Source organism: Brassica oleracea, chromosome C9, assembly GCF_000695525.1.
Source record: "Brassica oleracea var. oleracea cultivar TO1000 chromosome C9, BOL, whole genome shotgun sequence".
Classification (NCBI taxonomy): domain Eukaryota; kingdom Viridiplantae; phylum Streptophyta; class Magnoliopsida; order Brassicales; family Brassicaceae; genus Brassica; species Brassica oleracea.
In genome coordinates, this window is record NC_027756.1 from 35,533,492 (window position 1) to 35,540,651 (window position 7,160).

At 33.3% G+C, this 7,160-nt stretch overlaps 1 long non-coding RNA gene and 1 pseudogene across 3 annotated transcripts; one reads left to right on the forward strand and one right to left on the reverse strand.

Moving 5' to 3' along the window:
• The first annotated feature begins 823 nt into the window (after positions 1-823).
• On the forward strand, positions 824-2,960 carry LOC106316916. Of its 3 annotated transcripts, none has more exons than XR_001265007.1 (4): positions 824-1,112; positions 1,206-1,337; positions 1,487-2,133; positions 2,666-2,960. It is a non-coding gene; the product is annotated as an uncharacterized LOC106316916 (long non-coding RNA). The 3 variants fall into 3 exon arrangements; XR_001265006.1 differs by having other exon boundaries at positions 1,487-2,092; XR_001265008.1 differs by having other exon boundaries at positions 1,493-2,092.
• A 1,427-nt stretch (positions 2,961-4,387) lies between these two features.
• LOC106315842 lies at positions 4,388-6,262 on the reverse strand (annotated as a pseudogene).
• Positions 6,263-7,160: the final 898 nt, after the last annotated feature.

Consider the following 7,160-nt stretch of genomic DNA (forward strand, 5'->3'; position numbering starts at 1 on the left):
AAAAAAAAAAAAGGTTAGTTTTGTGTTTGACTTTATGTTGTAGGTCAATTTTGCAAAAAGTCCATAGTAGTTTGGGTGAATAATGTCATTTTCTCTAGGAATTGCTTTTCATTCACGTTAACTTGCCTCTTTTATCATTATTCTCTACATACTTTTCCAAAGTTGATTTTCTCTTTGTTCTTATGCAAAACCACTTTGCATAAAACAATTTTTAACATTCAATACTGAATAAAATTCAACTATTAGTATTCTTTATAGAAAGCATATGACTTTCTTCATGAGTATTTCTCTAGTTTCAATATGGTCATGAGAATAAACATTGCTCATGCCACATAAAAATTGAGTTATATCCATCATTAATCCTATGATTATGGCATTAGACATTAATGCGAAAACTAGCTTTTGACCCGCGCGCCCGCGCGGATGCATGTCCGATGTAATCAAATGTTTTTCGTAGTTTTAAAATCATTCATGTTAGTGTTTCATATGTTATTGAGTTTTGACATTAGTGTATCTTGTTTATTTTGTTTAGTGTACATTTATAAAGTATGAGGTTTTATTCTTCTTATTTTGTAATAATTTTGTTTTGCTTGGTAAACTAAACATAAAGTGTATAATATTAGAGGATTTAGTTGAGGTTTAATAGTTTTATTAAAGAAGAAAAATTAAATTTTGTGATTTATATCATATTTTTAAGTTTTGTTTATATAGGTTTTAGTAAAAATAAATATGATAGCAACTATAAACCAATTGGAAAAGTAACCACAAAAATATATATATATATCTCTCGTAATTATATTAACAAAGCATAATTGGATGAATTGATTTGAGCCATTTGGTTGTGATATTTAAATTAGTATCATTTGTAACTCAAACAATAGTGGACCTAAAAAACAAATGAAAGCCCATTGAATTTTTTTTCCGGGAAGAAAACAGAAACCATCGGCCTTCTATGTGTTTTTTTCCCGTAGAAACTTTGGGAACTTCTACCGATCTCTTCGTCGGTGCTATCTGTTGTTCTAGCGAGATCTACAGACACGCCTATGATTGTTTCACAAAAAGGATTTCTGAAGATAGATCTACTCATTACTATGGCAGATCATGGCATACAGGTTTAATCGTGTTCCTATTCCTCGAACTTTGTTTGTTTCGATTATTTGTCCTAATTTCTATTATGTGTAATGATTTTGTAAACACGATCTAAGGTTTGGAAGACGAAGACCCTTCTCTCTGATAGATAGAGGCCGTAGCGTGTATAATCAAGTCTTCAAACCTCGTCGAAGTAAACGATGAGTAATTACTAACAGAAGGTCGTCTTTGTTCGTGTTTATTCAAAGGTAATTCTAATCTATAATTTTAAGTTTAATAACAGATGTCCGCTTCTGTTGACTGTCTCAGTTCTGATAAATTGGCTAATTTTGAGAGTTTTAATTCATGATCTCGCACTTTAGATTACTAATTTAGACCAACTACTGTTTATGGATAGAAACAGAAGGACATGGGAGAGAAGGATTTATAGAAAAGCCCAGGGAGAGTGATGGTGTCGGATAGAGATGATCATCAATTGTAAAATGACATAGCAAAGGGAAGGCACAATGATCATTTAGTGGAAAGTATCAAGTACCAGTAGTGAAGATGAAAAAGAAGACAACAACCAAGACATGACAACAGACTTACTACACGGTTAGTAATCACTTCTCTATTGTAACTAATTACTAATGTGAAAGAAAAGTAGGACTGTCTAGAAAACATGTTTAGATTAGAGAACCCCGGAATGTCTTGGTTGTTATTATGCAGGATATAGTACTTGATAAATATTAAAGGGATCATGCTTACGGTTAGAAAGGGCAGAATAATAGTTTCAGCCCTTTAATATAAGGGCTATGAATTTATTTACCCATTGGTCTGCTAAAACCATCTCAAAGGTATCTCCAAAAGGGGTATTCTGCCTCCACGAATGTAAGCACTTAACTTGACCTCGCCAGTTATTCTTGAAAGGCCTGAGTTTTGTGAGAGGATGGAAAGTTGTAATTGCAGACATTTTTGGAGGATTTGCTTTGAATGATACGATGTTGAAGCTATAGAGGAAGAGGTATATATACATAGTTAGTAAAGGGCTGAAACTCACGCATAGTAAGTAATACCTAAGATTTTGTTAGTTGTGATTTTTTTTTGTATTAAATAGCGGATCAAAGTCTATATGCTTTTATTCCAAGATTGATCCGTTTGTTAGTTGCTTATAGAATATAGGTTTTGAAATATTAGATTGTTTACGGCAAGATTTGTTACAAAAATTGATATCGAATTTTATGATAGTTGCTTAAATATAGGAATATATTATGGAAACAAATTATTTATAGGTTAATAATAAATGTTTGACGTGATTTGGACGATTAGAAACTTAAAAAAGTATTTTCTGGTAGTTTATTGATATCGAATTTGCTTAAATATATGGATATATTTTGTAAGGTAAGTTGTTTTGGCAAATAATAAATGATTAGTTTTGATTTTCACTTTTCACATATATTGAAAAAATCGTATTCTATTCTGTAAGTTAATATTGAACCGGAATTACATGATTTATACGGGTTTATTGATATAAACTATGATCGTTTGGTATGACATATATTTGTATCTGTCTAATAAACTGGTTTTGATTCTGCAGACCAAAACTACTAATCTGATGCACTGACGTAAGGGAGTATGACAATGATATACACCGGTATGAAATAGCGGTATGAAATAGGTAAACAGCAATTGTATTTTTATTGTTTTGTGATGTAGATGTTTAGTAATGGTTTGTAATAGATGGTTTAGTAGTAAGATAAAACGTCTGTGTTTAATGTAATGCATAGAACGATATGTTAGGAAGTGGTAGGATGTGGTTTAATTTAATGGTACGATAAGTAAGGAAACATGTTTCTCGGTTTAATAATAAACGTATTTCTCGGTTTAGTAGAGGATGAAACTCTAAGTTTAATGTCAGTGGCATTCTGTGGTAATATTTGAGGAAAACTAAGGGGGAAGTACAAAATGTACTCCTGTTTTAATAGTTTAGATATAAATATCAGAACTTGATACAATCATATGTGGCAGACCATTACCAAACTGAATTTGGTGTGGCAACTCACTAAATTTCTAACCACTATTACTTCTATCACAACTAGTGTAAATAAAGCGTGGAGATTCAGATAAAAATTAGAATTCTAATATAGCACACATGATCATATATGGCAAACCATTCCAAGATGGAATGTCGGACTCATTATATTTTTTTGTCATGTTATCATACTCAATATTAAATATGTTCAAAAGATACATATTTATATTAGTCGGTTATCCAACTTTAGATACCCACAATTTGAACAATGTGAATAAGTTGCAACAACAAATTAAATTAAATCTCTAGAATTAATAAAATTCTAAGATAACTAATTTCAATAAATGCAAAGTCTAGAAATTAACACAATTGAATTCTCTAGTATAAAATTTTCAAATAATCTTTAATTATTCCAAATATACGATAAATAAATTGGGAATAACGAACAAATGAGAAATGGTCAAAGCAGTAACAACTTTATAAAGTAATGCCATTTTAATTATTACTTAAAGGGGTCAGCCCAAAAACGATTACAAAATTCTTAGAAATCCATTCAAAGGTATTTAAAGTCTTTTTTTTTTTTGTCAACAGGTATTTAAAGTCTACTAGGGGTTTGCCCGGACTACGTCCGAGATTTTTATTTTAGTTTTTAAATCTTTTTACTTTTATTTGAATATAATATATTGGAATTGGTTTTAAAATAAGTTGATATAAAAAATTCAAACTCTTTTTATGAAGTGTTTTCTGCCTAATACATTTCAAATGTTCGAACTCTTTGTTGTGTGTTATACAATTCAAACTCTTTTTTATTTTTTAAATTTTTTTATTTAAATTATGAGATGATGGTATGAGTTAGAAATTAATTATACGCATGCAATCTTGTTGAGAACACCCTCTATAAACCAATTTTCTACTTGGTTTATTTCAAATTAAATATATGTGGTCTAGCTAAATTTATATAGCATGCAATCTTGGTTTGATATAAATATTAATCTTTTTATCAGTTTGACCCAAAAAAAAATTCTTAGCTAGATTATTACATAGAAAAATTGTTAACATGATTTTAGTTAAACCTATAATTAACAATTATAAATTCGACGATGAATCTCTTGACCTCTTTCTCTTAAGTCTTAACTGTAATTATCATGCATATGGAATGAAACTGCAATTATTATGTATATGGAATGAAACCATAAGCAATGTCTGGTTATACTTTGTGTGATGGGTGTCTGATAATTCTGTAAAAAATTAACCTTGGTAATGGAATGGATACGGTGGTGGAAGGAGGAGTTTCACATTAACTGTATTAAAAAAGTGAGAGGGGATGCATAATCATGATAATTAAAGCAACCAAAACCAAATATGCAAAATATTTGAAGTATTCTAACTCTGTTGTCTTTGAGAAATATATTTAAAACCTAATGCAACAGACCTGTAATTATTAGTCAGTTCGTGTCTTTTTCCAAAGGACACAACTTCCTTCTGTGGTGCAACCTCGCTTGTGCTCCTCCTATCATCAGAGCTGTTACTTGGTTCAATGGCCTCACCTCTTCCACCTTCCACAACACTATTAGCATCACACACACCATGGTTGACGACACTGCTCTTAGGGCCATCATTACGAGTGATCAAACTAAGTATAATAATTTCAGAGTGACCAAAGTAACTATAATAATAATAAAATGGAAAAGAGGGAACTCTAGTTCAGAATCTCAAAGAAAAAGTTAAAAAATGAACCAGTGAAGAAACCCCTCAGAAGTTGCCAAGAATCTACAGCAGTGGTTCCTCTAAAACCTCCATGGTAAGTAACCCAAGAGGGAGCCCCATTTTCTCACCGTTACAGATTACTAAAACTTTCATCACTGGGAATCTTGACATAGTTTCAAAAACATATCAGACCTAACTTCTAAAAAAAACCAAACTAAAAATCATAACGCTTTTAAAATGTATCTAGTGACCTCAAATTTTAGCTCAGGTGTTGAATGACAAAACTATGTTTGGTCGACAACCTACTGCTACTATCTAACAAATCTTGTGGAGTTAACAAAAGAGATGATGCTTCTTCCTCTTCGAGTGTCTTCCCGGACCCTTCTTCGTCACATATGGAACAGATGCGATCTGTATTCATGATGGCCAATCAAAACAAAGTTAAAGACAAGTACTTTGAACACCTGATTAACACTTATTGAAAAGACATGGATGAACCTGAGACTTGTTCTGGACTCCGATATCCTGAAGAACAGCGTCGTCGTCAAGCAACTTCTCGTTATTACACGAAAGACAGAAGTTTGACCATACATGCTTCCTACACATTCCCAAAACAAAACTCTTGTAATAACAAAGGCTTCTCTTTTCCGACAAGATAAAAAAAGGTGAGAGCTTTACCAAGAAATGTGGCGTTGACCCATGTTTGCTTGCTCCATCTCATTAACTCTCTTCTTGATCAAATTCTTCAGATCCTTCAAAGTAGCTGAATTCATAACCGCCACATCTGCCAAGAAGAAGAAAAGCAAATGTAAATCTACAAAGCACACCAGATGTTCGACAAAATGCCAATATAAAAGTACATTACCCAAGGAGGAGCCGTCGAGTTCGACAATGGAGAGTCGCATAGCGCTTCCTTTTTCAAGGCTGACGTGACGACATCCCACAGTGCTGGGTTCCTCGGAACGTCAGCGAGAATCGGATCGGCGAGTAGTTGAGAGAGCAACGACCTCCGCTTCTCTCGCTTTGTCTCAACGTCGTAATCTCCGATTCCGACAATTTCGCCGCTCTCCATTGTGGTGGGGTCTCGGCTATCTTATAGGGTTTCTCTTATCCAAGCCCAATCGACGGAGCCGAAGGATAGTCCGTAAATGAGATTTAACACATTTTTAGGATCCAAATCCTGAAGAATCCGAAGAGATAAGGTTTTAGTGGAATAAGAAGTAGTACGAGATGAGATCTGAAACCTTCGTAAAATTTTTGTTCACTCCAGGTGAAGAAGAATTGACCTGTACAAACAAAATAAGTAGATTGTTTATTCAAGTTTTTTCTGTTTATGACATGTCAATTCCTCCCTCATTTTAAAAGCTGAGGTGTCATGTTCTGGAGATGTCATGTTCTGGAGAGAACCTTATGTTCTGGAGATGTCATGTTTTGGAGAGAACCTTGCTCTAGTACTGTGTTGATTACTAGAATAATGGCAAGACTTAGCAAATTACAAAAGTCATGGTGACAATATTTTTTGTGTCTCTGCTTGCTCTGTTCCCCACATGCGTCCTAACCGCGTCAAAATATGGATGTCGATGAAATCACAATTGTAGATCTGGCAGCTCAAAATTGGAACTCATAAGAATAGTTGTTTGGAGTTTTGACCAAAAAAATAAAAGAATAGTTGTTTGGAGGCTAGAGTCTTGTCTTTTCTTCTAAAACATTTCAAATGTCAAATCTATTTATCATAGCTATTATCTGTGAGATTGTTATGCATATGCTCTTGGAGAAACTTTCCTATCATCTACCATTAAAAAAAACATTTTTAGTTATATGTTTAAGCTATATTCAGTGTGTTCTTTGTGTTGTCAGTTTATAATGGAAAGCTATATATGCATTGTGCTTTGATTCAAGTGACATTGCTTTGGTGATTTTAACAAAATATTAGGGTCTCTAGAATATTCCCAAGAGTCTCCACAAGTAGTGACGCGAGCACAACTACTTTTGTGCATATGTTCAGGCTTTACTGTGATTTCAGTAAAGCTGCATATAAGCAGCCCTTCGTTTACACGCTAAGAGTCTGATGCGTTTTGGTTACTCTCCTGAGGTTGTTCTTTAGGTGTTACAAGGCATGTGTTTCAGTTGTTGTTAGGAATCTTTGAAAGGCCCTGTTCGTTTTCTCACCCAGGTGATCCATCTGGGTGAAGATGCAAATTAATATTCGTTTTGTGCATTATAATGCTACATCCAGATGGATCACTCAGCTGAATTTTTAAAAATTCATCTCAAATTGTCATCCAAATGAAGGTGAGTCTTGAAGGTACATCTGGATGCAGATGCATCTAGTTCAGTCCAAAATGATTAAAGA